Source organism: Periplaneta americana, chromosome 13 (genome assembly GCF_040183065.1).
Source record: "Periplaneta americana isolate PAMFEO1 chromosome 13, P.americana_PAMFEO1_priV1, whole genome shotgun sequence".
In the NCBI taxonomy this organism is placed as follows: Eukaryota; Metazoa; Arthropoda; class Insecta; order Blattodea; family Blattidae; genus Periplaneta; species Periplaneta americana.
The window spans coordinates 40,944,091-40,959,428 of NC_091129.1; the positions used below are offsets into that span (position 1 = coordinate 40,944,091).

The 15,338-nt window shown below is 34.3% G+C and overlaps 1 long non-coding RNA gene across 1 annotated transcript in view; it reads left to right on the forward strand.

The window, feature by feature from the left end:
- The window catches only part of LOC138711820 (uncharacterized), a 67,124-nt gene that overhangs the window by 7,942 nt on the left and 43,844 nt on the right, over positions 1 to 15,338 (forward strand). The window contains exon 2 of the long non-coding RNA XR_011335481.1: positions 9,401 to 9,461. This is a non-coding gene — a long non-coding RNA (uncharacterized lncRNA). The remainder of the gene's footprint in view (positions 1 to 9,400; positions 9,462 to 15,338) is intronic.

Consider the following 15,338-nt stretch of genomic DNA (forward strand, 5'->3'; position numbering starts at 1 on the left):
CTTTTATACTTTTCACTGCAAGCTAACATCATCCGTGGTAGGAAGCAAAAAGGTTTCATTTTGCCTTTACAGCAAAGTCAGAAATTTTATTTTCACTTTGCTCATTATGGGCCGTATTCATAGACATTTTTAGCGCGGGCTTTCGGTGGATGATCAGCATTTTTCATATTCATAAACCAATGTTAGCGATATGACATGATTTGAATTTTGTACAAGTAACCAGTGGATAGCCGGGGCTAGCTTAGTACGCTCGTAGCGCGTGCTGCGAAATGTCTATGAATAGCACCCTATGTGTTTTGTGGGTAGATTTTCTTGTGACAAAGAAATTCTTTGCTTGAGGGCTCTTCCGTAAAATCAATTTTTGTGAGGGCTATTTGATAATGCTTTACTTACTCTATTCAAAGACTTCCCCATAGTTCGTGGACATCTACAATATAAGCAATTTTTTTTAGTGTTTCACATGCTGTGTATACTGTACTTTCTTATTTTTTAGTTTTTGCTTTTTTTTTCAGCCCAATTTCTCTTCTTTTAACATCTCTCTGTCACTCCTTTGCCAAATGTTTCAGATATTTTGATTGGCTAATCTTCAATCTTTTTCGAAACTCTGTTACTCTCTTGTTTGAACTCATCTGATATAAAAATAATAATGTTACTTCATCTCATAGGAAATTATAGATCCAATGACAGTATTATGGACATGCCATTAATGTCTCGCCCGTAACACTTTTAAAATAACTATTATATTCATTCATTCATTCATTTATTTTATTCCATAGATCTTACATGAGCAATGAAGCTTTAAGATGTGGAACATGTCAACATTTTACAACATTACAATTACAATTTTTACAAATTTTTATGGTTTTACAATTTAGTAATTTTCTACAATTTTTACAATTTTGTACAATTTTTTTACATTTTGGCGAGATGTAGTGAGATGAGATGGGGTCCAAGGATTCGCCAAAATATTACCCGGCATTTGCCTTTTCGGTGGGGGAACCTCGGAAAAACCCAACCAGGTAATCAAATCAAAGGGGTTGATGCCAAGGACTCGCCATAGACCATCCGGCTTCAGTCCCACGGCTGGGGAAAACCTCCGAAGAAACTAAAGTCCAAAGGGGGATCCAACCCAAGCCCGAACGCAGCTCCGGATCAGCAGCCCAGCGAGTCTGCCGACTGAGCTACATCGATGGCTCTACTAAAAGTATACAATACATAGCCAATCAGATTATTAAATTTACAAATGCAAACGATCATTCATAAGTTGAGCTATATTATAATACAAAACAATTTAATTAAATTTAAGGCATAAACAATTCAACCAGTTGTGATGTACAGAAATTGATAATACATATCATGCAAACTACTTCAAATTACAAACACAAACAATTTATCAGTAGAGCTGTATAGATTACTATTCAATTTAAAGCATATACAATTCATCGGCCAAAACTATACAAATATATACAATACAAAGTAGCATACTTTCATTAAGCTATACAAATTTGTGCAATTAATATCAAGTAGATTAATTCAATTTATAATCATAAACAATTCATCAGTTGAGCTATACATATTACCATTCAATTTACAGTAGGTCTATATACAATTCATCAGTAGAGCTACACAGACTAGTAATCATTTTAAGAACATATACAATTCATCAGCCAAACTATACAAACATATACAATCAAATTAGTTCAATTTACAAACTTATTTTCGTTAAGCTGTACAATTCATATGAAGTAGATTAATTCAATTTATAAGCTTAAACAATTCATCAGTTGACCTATACAGTATACTATTCAATTTACAGTACATACAATTCATCGGTTATGCTAAACAAAAAATACAATACATAGTAAACAGATTAAGTCAATATAAAAACATATTTTAGTTGAGCTATATAAAATTGTACATGTCATTTAAGTAGAATAATTCAATTCACAAGCATAAACAATTCATCAATTGTGTAGAAGGTATGAGTATGTAGAAATTTGGTTAATTCTTTTCTGAACCTTTTTTTCGTTGTTCTTCAAATCTTTAAGATAATTAGGCAATGCATTGAAGACTGTTTATACATGAATAGCGAACTCCTTTTTTAAAACAGCTTAGACTAACAGAGGGTAGATGAAGATCTGATTTATGTCTTGTATTAAAATGATGAATGTCTTGATTAGTACTGAATTTATCTTGGTTCTTAATATACAGCATCATTAGGGAAAGAATGTATTCACAAGGTAAAGTCAAGATTTCTAAGTTTCGGAAAATATTTTTACATGAGGTCCTTTTATGCACACCGGCCATTATTCTTATAGCTTTCTTTTGTAAAACAAAAACGTGTTTAGCTTCAGACGAGTTACCCCAGAATATTAATCCATATTTCATTACAGAGTGAAAATATGCAAAGTATGACATTTTAAGTAAGTTTATATCACCAATAGTAGATAAGGATCTTAATGCATAACAGGCAGAGCTCAATTTACGAGTAATACATTCTATATGCATTTTCCAGTTCAAGTGATTATCCAATTCTAAACCAAGAAACTTTGTGCTTATAGATTCTTTGAGATGAGTTCCATTTAATCGAATACTGTAGGAAACCTGAGCACTATTGTGTGTACTAAATTTGACTGCACTGGTTTTATCAACATTAAGTGCTAGTTTATTTGCATGGAACCATTCATTCATGAGATTCAGCACTGTATTAGAAGTGTTTATAAAATGATCGTATTGTTTGCTTGAAATAATTACACTTGTATCATCTGCAAATAAAATTACATGGGATGAATTGTTTATGGTCAAGGCTAAATCATTAATATAAACTAGAAACAACAATGGACCTAAAATTGACCCCTGTGGAACACCATGTTTAATATTTCTAAATTCTGAATAAGTAACTTTATGACTATTTGGTACGTTTATTTCTACTTTTTGTTTTCTATTTGATAAGTACTATGTAAACCAACCCAACATCTCATCTTTAATACCATAAAACTTAAATTTTTTTACTAATATACTATGGTCTACACAATCAAATGCTTTAGCCAAGTCACAAAAAATCCCACCTACATGTAGTTTCGAATTTAATGAATTTAGTATTTCATCCACCAAACTAAAAGCAGCATTCTCTGTCGATTTTTGTTTTCTAAATCCAAACTGTTCTAAAACTAATATATTGTTGAACTCCAGGTAATGATATAATCTATTATACATAACTTTCTCAAACACTTTTGAAAATGTTGTTAATAATGATATGGGTCTATAATTAGCAATAGTACATTTATCTCCCTTTTTGTATATTGGTTTTACTATTGAATATTTGAGTCTTTCTGGAAAAATACCACATTGCATTCACAAATTGCATGGATAGCTTAACGGAGGGGATAATATTTCAGAACAAGCTTTCAGAACTTTACTTGGAATTTCATTATATCCAGAGGAATATTTTGTTTTTAGTTGTTTTATCACATGCATGATTTCTGCTGCGGTAGTGGGAATAAATTTGAGACCTAAAAACTCAGTGTTAAATGCATCAGTTAGGTAACCAAGTGCAGCATCTTCTGCACAATCTTGAATGTTTAAGTTCTGAATAATATTTATATAGAAGTCGTTAAAATGATTTGCAATTGATTTTGGGTTATCTATTTTACTATCATTGATTTTAATGCAAGTAATATTTTCACTCTTTGAATAAAGATTAGTTTCATTTTTAATAATATCCTAAATAGTTTTAATCTTATTATCTGAATTTTGTATTTTTTCATTCAGATACATTTTCTTTGCATCTTTTATAACTTTTGTCAAAGTTTTACAGTAATTCTTGTAGTAATTAAGAACATGAGGATCATCACTATTCCTACTCATTAAATATAGATTCCTTTTTCTAGCACATGATATTTTAATTCCCTGAGTTATCCACATGTTTTTACTTTTACATTTTTTCACCACCTTGACTGGAAAACATTCATTGAAATAATTCTTAAATGTAGTGAAAAATGCATTAAATTTAGAATTAATATCAATGGTATCGGTACTATATACATTTTCCCAAAATTCATTTTGTAGACATGTATTTAAATGATGAAGAGATTCAGCATTTATAATCCTTTTTTTTATTTTTAGATTAACACTTGGGAATTTTTCACTCATATTGAAAACACTTAGAATTTGTGCATCGTGATCAGACAGGCCATTGACTAATGGTACTGTTGAATAGGAATTCAATCTACTTTTATCTATAAATATATTATCAATGGCAGTACTACTTCCAGCTTGTGTTCTGGTTGGAAAACTTACTGTGTGACTAAGATTATAAGTTTCAAGAAGTGAGTTTAATTTTCTTTTACGTGAGCTTTCTGGTAGATAATCTATGTTTATGTCACCACAGATTACAAATTCGGTATGTGGTTTATAAAGTCTTTTCAATAATGAATCTAAGTTAGTTGTAAATTTCTTATAATCTCCCATTGGCGCCCTATAAACACATAAGATAATTAAATTTGATATCTCATAACCAATTTGTATTCCACAGATTTCAATACCTTGTTCAAGGCAAAAATCAGATATATCAATTTTACTAAATAATAGATCCTCTCTGATAAAAATACAGGCACCCCCTTTTTGGAAGACAAGTCTACAGAAATGAGAACCTAATACATATCCATGTAAAGACAGTTGTAGTATTTCCTGTTGCTTAATATGATGTTCAGTTATACATAATATCTGAGGTTTATGCTTTTGAGTTGCTAAAGAAGTGATCAATTCATCAGTTTTTTGTTTTAATCCCTTGATATTTTGATGAAAAATAGTGAAGTTACTGTGTTCATTACTAGAAACATCAGAGTATTTACAATTTAGTTGAACTTGTTTCAAACACCTTACTGGTGGGAGGTTTAACCTAAAAAAGGAGAAGCCCTAGCGTTAACTAACACAGGAATATTACAACTCTGCTTTTTAACATGGCTGCCTCTGATGCTATTAGCAATAAGAACCGAAAGGTGCTCCTTGCCTCTACCATTCAGATGCAGGCCATGTGACGTATATTCATACCTTCTTATAGGGCTTACATCTATCAAACCAATGTGTGATGCCCCAGGTCTCATCAGAGCCCGCTCAAGCCGCATATTCACACTCCGCACTCTCCTGCGAAGATACGGCTTGTCGTACCTGCTGAAAAGACTGAGAAATCCCACATTGGTATGGCTGCTCATCTCAATTATGTTGTTGACATCTTTCTCAATAGAATAGTTACAATCGTTATCAGTACTATTACCTGGCCCACCCACTATAACTACATGATCCCTCTTAGAAAAATCTGAACTCAATTTCATCATATCCTCAACAACATTCTTGAGAGGAGCATTAGGCTTACATACACTAGATACTTCAAACTCATCGCCCAGTTTCGACTTCAAAAGTGAGGAAATACCTCTTGCATGGCTGCTTCCTAAAATCAATACTTTACTCCTACAATCATTAACCTTATCTGTTTTCTGACTTACCTTTACTAGTGTCGATACTGGGTCTGAGTTCTCCTGATCAACATTCATTGCTTGAAGAGCACTGGCCTAGGTTAAGGTTGATGTCTGTCGTCAATTTGCAAAAGGGGACAAAGTGTCGGGAAATCGCAAAAAAAAAAAAAAAAAAAAAAAAAAAAACAGTCTTAAAAAATTAAAATGTTCATGGATCCTGAATGTATGTACCCATAGTGATCTAATTAGAAAAAAATATGTGAACATTTTAATTTGTTAACTTAGTTAGGCTATAGTTTTTGCGATTTTCCAAGACTTTATTATTTTGGACATGTCCCCTTTTGCAAATTGACGACAGATGTGAAGTATGAAAGTCAAAATTTGCATTTTCTTACAAGGGAACTTTTCATTGCTCCCCCCTCCAGATTTTAACAAATGATAACTTATTTTATTGCTCTGAGAGATCTGAATCAAAATATAAAATCAAAACATGCCGAAGTTATGATTAAAAGGGCTTAAATAACGTTACAAGAATCACAAAACATTGTATGTAAATGTGTAATGGACATGGAATGGCTTCTGAAGGACAGAGAGGTAACTCAACGGATAGCGTGTTTAGTTGTTAAGTAGAAGACCTGTGTCCAAATCATATACACATCTTGTCATCTTGTCTTATAATAATGTTTTATTTTCTTGTGTAATCCTTTTTGTTAGTTTTTTAATTATTCTTTCATTGTTTGAAATCTAATGGCAAAAAAAAAAAACAAGACAAAACAAATGTGATTACTCTAAACTAATAAAATAAACGTATCTTACTTATTTTATTGCGAACAGAGCAACTTAATTCTGCAGTGAATGATAGTGGAAGGTTTCATTACTGAACATATGATCAAAACAACACATCGTAGCATAATACTACAACAAATAAATTCCAGATTTTTTCCTTGTGCTCTGTCAAAGCATATATATTCTTCATATTTTCAAAAGTTTCAACGTCATAATCCTCACATCCAAGCACCGGTATTCATAAGTCCAGTCCTCTACATGCTTTTGTTTTAAAATGTCAAAATAATAAAAAGTAGCCGGGAATTGAACCGATAACTTTTACTCGAAAGGCACGTCACTAATGGTTGAGCTACGTGAATGATGATATAATTATAAAGTATACTAATTGGCATGCAGTGACTCTCAACTAGGATTTACGCCCTTTAGAAGCAACTTCGGCATACTTGCAAGGTCGTTCCTTATTCTCATTTTCACGAGCTTCAAAATGAGCTGTGTTCCAATAAAATGTGAAAGGGGTGTGATGTAAAGTTTCCCTTGTTAGTGTAAATAATTTTTTTTATATCTTTTTAATTTTTTCTGTTATGGGCTGTAATTTTTTTCATATTTCAGATAATTTTTGCATACTTAACTCGCTTTGGAAATGTGGTTTCATGGACTGTACTGTTTCATAAGAATGTATGTAATGTGGATGGAAAAATTTCACCAATTGCTGGAATAGGAAGTAAGAATTTTAATGGTCTTTCAGACAAAACTAGTAACTATTAAAGGGAAAATATTAAATTCATCATACACTATGGACTTTCAGCTTTAATTTGACACTGAGTGTAGATGAATAGAAGTAGTGTCCGTGAGGAGGGTTTTAAGCTTAGTTCACAAGAGTCCGATATGTAATAATAGACAACAGAGCCAGAAGGACTGAGCAATGGATCTTGTGAACCGTGCGGTAATTTGTAAGTGGTGGATAAGAGGATTAAAGACCTTCAACGATACCAAAGGGAAAATACTGAATGACAAGAATGGCATCTCAAAGAAGTGGAGGCATGGCAATGATAAATCGTGCGCTAGTTTGTAAATGGTGGTTAAGAGGATTAGAGACCTTTAGCGGTACCGAAGGAAAATACTGAATGACATGTCAAAGAAGTGGGGGCGTGGCGTCTATATTTATGAGCTATAGTGAGGAACAATATTAACTTTTAGCATGTAAAATTCAGGGCTCTAGCAATAAGTCACAACTAGGGAGAAGAGACTTTACATTTCATGCAGTAAGTTGCAACTAAGGAGAAGAGACCATATGTTTCATGTTGCAACTACAGTCTATACAAAACTAGAAAGATATTGACAGTTCTCTCTCGCAGACGCAGAAAGGGAGCGACGCGACATTGTGAAGTTGTGCAGTAGTGCAGTGTGGCTCTTTGCGCCACCTGTCTGCCGTGTCGGAACTAAGCAGCTGACACGAAATTGTGAACTCACAAATTTGTATCATACGGTAGTCTTAGACCGGACTAATAATAATAATAATAATAATAATAATAATAATAATAATAATAAACATGAATGAATGTGAATATGATACATAGGCTAATATGTAAGCGATAATTTCTCTCCATTAATATCTTACGACCATTGATTTTTTATACTTGAAACCTAAATTCTTTAAGACAGTGTGCAGAGAAGAAACTCTGCTGTGGAAAAGATCTGCATCTCGAAGTGAAGTTTGCAACTTCTTTTAACGTAGGATGCTCCTCCCGTCAGTATTATAAATATACATGCCGCCAGATTGCTTCTCCTGAAAGGCATCTAAATTTGTCACCCGCTCTACTTTTCTTTTCTTTCCCAGGGTTTCAAGTTAGGAAGGTCCATTTTCTTGCTCATTCATTTTAAAATTTTCCTTTCCTGTTTTAACGATGGTGTTCTTTCCTATTTTGAGAGCCTCTGCAGTACTATTTACCACCTGTTGTACTGGAATAAGAGGCCTGCCATTGTCTCTTCTTTCTCGAAATAGTCCCGCACATTACAAACCATTTCTCTCGCCTGACTTGGAAGAGAAGCGTCTTTTCCGTTTCTTCTTGCTGTCCCTTGCAGCACTCCTTGTTCCATCTGAGCCTGTGGCTCGTTTTGTGCCACCATCTGCCTTGCGACATGGTATGAGTGAAACACACGGACACTATAAATCGCGTTACAAATACACTCACAACTAAACTCAAACTAAGCCTATCTTCATCAACAACAAAACATCTACGAAAACAATAGCAACAACAGAACACCAATACTTGCTGTAACACAGCAACGAAGATTCAACACTTCCAAACAAAGCATGTGCTCGCTGTGAAACAGTCGGCAACGTTGGCCTATTGACATGGTCTCTGATTGGCTAGTTTGAGCAGTTGCCATGGTGACGCTTAGAAGCCACTGAAGTTTCAATACCTTTCTAGTTTTTCAGGGGCGTAATGTTAGGGCCTGCAATGCAGGTTGGCCCACAAACACCACGCAAATAAAGGAAGTAACTACAGTTTGTTGAATGCCTCCTCTTCCTCTCTCTCTCTCCCCCCATTACGTGGTAGTTATTAGGTTACGTCCATTTTTGGCTTTTTTCCCTTCAAAATTTTCTAGAGCTCCTTCAGTGGAGCAGCAAAACCCGAAATGAGACAAGTGGCCTCAGTTTTTCTCAGCCCCAAACTCCCTTGCAAGGAACCTTTTAAAGTTTCTCTTCCCATTTGCCTCTCTTTCAATTCATTCAGCTCCTTCACATCCAGGGACAAACTCTCGATCTTCACTGTCATGGACAGCCAGGAGCGCAGCATGGGTTCGCATCCCCTTTTGGCCTGTATACTTCTGTATTGACTAGTTATCAAAATATCTAGCTTGTGTTTATCAGGTGTTTTCTGTGTTGAACATTTTGGAGATTTGAAATTAGTAATATTGTTTCAACCAGCTATTTCCTAGAAGACACCATTTCAGTATATGGCTGGCACTTTAAGCAAATGGAATAGTTCTTGGGTATTGAATGTAACTGTGCTCAGTAATACCGAATTGGCTACTAAATCTTAGTGTGTATTAAAATTATTAATAAATGCAGTAGAATATATAATCCAGTGACAAATTTTTGAACATAATAATTACTGGTTTCTTTTCTTTCACAGATGAATCTTCAGCCTTCCGAGCATCAGAGAGGCTTCTGAAGATTATCCACTGCTAAAGCCTGTAAGTAATTAACTCTCTTATACAAAACTACAAAGACTACATTGTTAGGGGTTATGATTTTTAGAAATTTAGCATTTTGATTTTAACATTTAGCATTTTGTAGCTTTCATACATTCGTCATTTTGCGTTCTGTGGCGTTTTGAAGGAAGACATGGACTCTACGTCAATATAGGAGGATTGGTCATGTCTTTTGAAAATATTGGGGATTAAAATAATACTTACATAGAGGTACTAATTTAATTTATGACCCTGTTAATCATGTTAATGAATTCGTAACAAAGAAATCATAGAAGGAACACGCCTGTACATTTTCTTCCATCATTCGTGTTGTCTTATTACTTCCTACATTAAATTGTATTTACTGAAAAATCTTTCAGCATCTACGCTGCTGATAGGACCCAAAATATATTGCAGAATGCTTAGGTGGCTACTTAAGCTTTAAAGCCAATGACATTTACACCCAGTCCACATCTTTTTGTTCTGAATATTTTGAACAATTTAGGTTTAAAAATATTCATAACCCTCAAGGAACTGTTCATGTTAACATACGGGAAAATTGTTTTTATTTTGGTCTCACATAAACTTTAAAACAACTGATAATAACTGGCAAGTAAAGGTGGGGTCAAAAAGTTTAGCAACGCCTTGCCAAACAATATGTGCACAATTTTCCACCATATGTGTAGTAAACTATGTTGCACTTGGCCGTACACTCCATAAACAGGGGAAACTGCACTGTTTATTCCTCTTAAGTCGAAGGATGTGACACAGCACATGTACAATGCACAGTTAAGTGAAGGAGCTTGCATGCCATAGGTAAAGCCAGTAATCAACAGTAATATACACTTAAACAGAGTTACAGCGAGAGCATTCTTATGTTTGGCAACCCTGAGTGGAGGCCAAGGTGGATGCTAGATAGAGCACGAGGTTTGAAATTGGTATTGACATAATAGTGCTGGAGTAAGTAGAACCCGTCACCCTATTAACCGATTGGCAGATTATCCGACTGTCTTTCTTTGGCTCTTTCCTTACTCTCTTTCTTTCTTTGCTGTGGGTAGTACTGTACCTTATGTTATTACTTATTTGTTTAGAGTGTATTATTAAAAGCCTTTGTTCTTTGGTGCTGTGGAACATTCGAATTGCAACAATGCTTTCTTTATTATAGGAATATCTACTACCTATTACTGATCTTGTAATAAAATGAAGCTGACACAATAAGAAATTAAACTTGTGAAACATATTGAGAAAGTAGTTTTGACAGTTCCGCAGTGTAGGTGTTGTTAAATATTGTGCATTGTCGACTTTAAACTCATTTTAAGAGTGGTATTCACCTGTTCGTTTGGGTTCTGACTTTATTGTGAAATGTCCGTTTAATATTTTGTGCATTTGACAGTTCATATTTTTAATGTAAACTTCTTATTATCGTTCCCGATTCTCTGATGTGTCTAAACCACCACAAACTCAATTTTACAATTTTTTTAGCAAAATGTCTGGTAAGATTCTCGCATGGTTAGTGAAAATTTTACATTGGCAAATGTTTCTATGCAGCCACAGCATGACTATGTTCTTCTCAGGACTGTAGTGTCACATCCCCCTGTGAAAACTCAGTTTATAACAATAATAATAATAGTAATAATAATAATAATAATAATAATAATACTAATACACAAAATTTTAAATACCGATAATGTAAATTGTACTTAATTTTAATAATGACTCCCCTTAACAAAATACTGCATAGGCCACTGTAACTGATAATGGAAATAATGGATAAACTCTTAACAAAGAAAACTGTCCCAAATAAAACTTCAATTAACGGGAACAGGATGACAAATTGATTTGCAGTAGCTCACATTCATCATCACTGCAAGGATCAATGAAAGGTGTGCAAAGCAGGGAAAGAGAAAACATAGTGCATAAGGGCCGGTGCCCTACATGGGCTGACACGCTATGAATTACTATTAGTGTCTTAATATATGAACACCTATAAATAGAGATAGAGAGAAGTATTCCTATCCACTCACTCTGCTACATAGTACTGTCCACCACGAACAGGGCGGATGGCTTATCTTTGAGAAAATCGCGAGTTATATCCCACTTACGAAAACCAAAATATTTTGTTGTGCCCTTTTTGGCATAGCAACAAATTTATCAAGACAACACAAACGAATTAGCACTGCATTGCACTTCCTATCTCTCTGACGATTTATATACTGTACTTCCTCCTTATGGATAGGAGGGATTCCTTATTTAGAATGTGATCTCAGGCTTTCTAGCTATTCACTATTACTAGGTTTATTAACAAAATATCAAATTAGAACAGATAAATATGGAGTATTGAAATGGAAGGATTATTTCTGAAGTATCGTAATGGCTGTTATTGTAAAGTATGAGAATTGAATAGTTAATTTTACTTACAGTTTCTGTAAGGCGAACCCTGTGCTATTCAAAGATGATGCCATTTTCTGCCTTCTTTTTGGACGTCTGGAAGTTACTACTGCTACTGCATGACTGCTGTCTTGACCAAAGACTAATGATCACAATTTGGACGTTTCATGTCCATTTTATAAGTTCTCGAACCACGCCCTTGCGATGTAACAGAGTGACGCTACTTTGCCCGCGAATCTTCTAAGAAGACGGTATTGCATTGACCGAACACCACACTTCCGATTCCTAACCATTATTTCGGATCAGCATTTCCTGTTGTCACTTGGAACAGTACAGATTTAAGGAACTCTCACGATTGAATGTCTGTTTTTGATTGAACCAATAGAAAATCAGAATTCAAAATGATCACCAATTAGAAGTCTTGCAAGAGACGTGGTTTGTTAATGATTGCTGCATAATCTGAGTATTTTTCGTTATATGTCAGCTGTTGCATAAGAATGGCTTTGCACTAAAATGCAAACATACACATTTCCTGTCTTGTTCAAGGACTGGACTTTGCTTCTTACTGACTTCACTAAGATGCACAACTGTAATCGCAACAGGAAGCTGCCGCCTGTCTTCAATGATTAAACTGAATGTACGATTTCATTACTTTCAAATAAAGTGAAAATGTATTGCTTATGGCCATAACAAAGTTATGATTGCGTATCATAATCCTTGGGCACAACAATGCCCTCTTCTTTTTAAAAGATGATGCCGTAATAGGCATGTGCTTTTACTCCTAATCAAATGAATGGCAAGACATGTTGGATCCTGTGAAGTATGACTATCACACAAGTCTTAGTAGATCTTTTCCTGTTAGGGTACGGCCACACGAGCTACATTTGTAGCAAGTTTTCTGCGACAAATGTAGCTGGAATTATAGGCAGCATTGAGTTAAATGGAAGTGGCCACACGGAACAGTAAGTGTAGCAAGTTTGGCGCTGTCTGACATGAGGTCTATTTGTGACCAATAATTTCCAGCCTAAACGAATTAACGTTGTTTTTAGCTACTGGGAATTTCTTTATTATGAAGTCCATATTTTTTAAACTTTAAATTTATATTAATATTTATTTCCGCTTTACTAATTCCCAGAGGAGACTCAGTGAGTCAAAGAATATACATGTCAGAAGACTTGTATCTACTAACTGACAATAAATAAAGAATAAATATCATGCAAAGGAAAACAAAAACATTGTAATAAAAGTACAAACAACCGTGTAAAATGAATGTTTATGCTTTAATTTTTTAGGAATGAGATAGAAAGCGAAAATCAAATGTCATGTAAATGACACACAGATTAAGACTTTAAAAAGAGTGAAATAACAAATCAAAGTTATTCATTTTACAGTAGAGAATTACAATAATTTAGCGCAATGTAAATTTACAAAAGCGTATGGATACACGCGTAAGCTAATTTTAAATACTATTTTCTTAATCTTACTCCTGTTTTTTGTTACTTCACCAGAAGGAAAAGTAAATATCGCCACTAAGTTCCTTTCTGGTAATTGAATTTGCAGCCAGGCATACAACACCTTGGCATTTTATTCAGGCTTAATGTATTTAAAAATAAAACAAGTGACATTGATGAGTGGAGTGAAATTTGTCTCTCGAATTAGCTATAAGATATCGCAATTTGTACCACCCCGCTTATCTTTTAGCGTTAAAATTTTCTTTTGTTGGTAAAAAAACTTTATGAGACATGAAACTGTAACATACCCTAAGATTCACCTTTCAGTTTCCCCCTCCCCGAAATTTAATAATCTGAAAATCGTGATCTATCATGTTTAAGAGGACGTAAACTCTGTTTTCTATAGGATAAGATGTAGGCCTACAATGGGAGAAAGGCATTCTCAAATTTGAATGAAAACCCGTTTTTTTAATGGTTGAAATTCTCAGTATGTATATGTAATCATAACAACAGAATTAACTTGTGTTTATGAGGGAATGAAGTAGAGAGGGAGATTGACTTTTAGATGGGGAATTATTATCATGACAGATTTATAACAATACGATGCCAATATATATATATATATATATATATATATATATATATATATATATATATATATATATAACAAATTTTGTTACTAACAATACGGTGCCAATAAATATTGCTTCGATTATGTATAGTCCAGGCTAAGTTCCCTATTTTTTAACTCTCTTCAAAATATCTTTCTTTAAAAAGTACATACATTTTTCTTCTTTCAATTTCGACCTAAAGAATTCTTCAATAATAAAATGTATACAAAAGCGTTCTAGCAAACCGTTCACAGCAATTTGTTTGGTAAAAAAAACGTACAATTCTTTTGCAGGACAGACCTCACAAATCAGTATTGTTTATAAATATTATTGTGTTATAAAGACATTTCCACTTTGAGTTGTATTTTGGGATATAAGGGTCAAGTTTAAATTCCCGCAACGTCCAATAAGAATTCTGCAAAACCAAGAAAAAGAGAACTTTTATGATAGATGTGTTTACTTAGACTCTTTTCAAAATACCGTTCTTTGACAGTACACATTTTTTTCTTTCATTTTCGACCGAAGGTTTCCTTCAATAATAAAATCTATACAATAGCGTACCAGTAAACCCTTTACAGTGACTTCATTTGGTAAAAAAAAAAGACACAATTCTTTTACAAGACATCTCTCAAATATGTTACAAACAGATTGCCTCTTTGAGTTGTGTTTTGGGTCATGTTTAAAACTCCTTTTTACTTGGAGATGCTTCAGAAATTCGTGTATTGGAAAGGGAAGAGCATGTCTAATCTGTCATACAATCCCAATGACCCTTCTACAGAACCACGAGAAATTAGATCTTCTTACAGCCTTTCAGCAAACCCTTCACCCACACCGTACTTCCGATTGTTACTGACGAACAATATTGCCTGTTGTAAAATCGACACAGGAATAAAAGTTAACTTTATGGCACTGCTATAAATTTTCTTCTCATGCGCATTACAATTGTGTGTGACCATAATAATGTACACTAATAAAACACACAAAGTGACTTTGGCTTCCTACTCCATCTCGGAAGAAATCTTCCACTACACTAGGGTTGAGTGCTGCAAAACGCAAAAGAACTAGCTACAAATGTCGCTACGTGTGGCATGTCATGTGGCCACACGTAGCGACATTTAACGCAGAAACTAGCAGTAATTGTAGCGCCTGTGTGGCCACCCATTTTGCGACAATTATGGCAGCTTCATTTGTAGCAGAAAACCTGCGACAAATGTAGCTCGTGTGGCCGTACCCTTAGGCTTACGGGGTGTAGTTTCCTCGCTAGTGGCCCTCAGAATCATTCAGGCTTGCAGGATTTTAATCCATTATATAGGCCATCATTCATTCTTATTGAGGATTTGGATCGTCTGTGTCTTGTAAGCTAGTGTTGTATCATTCACATTACAAATTACAAGAAAAGTCTTTATGGAGGGCGAAGTGCCAAAGATTTT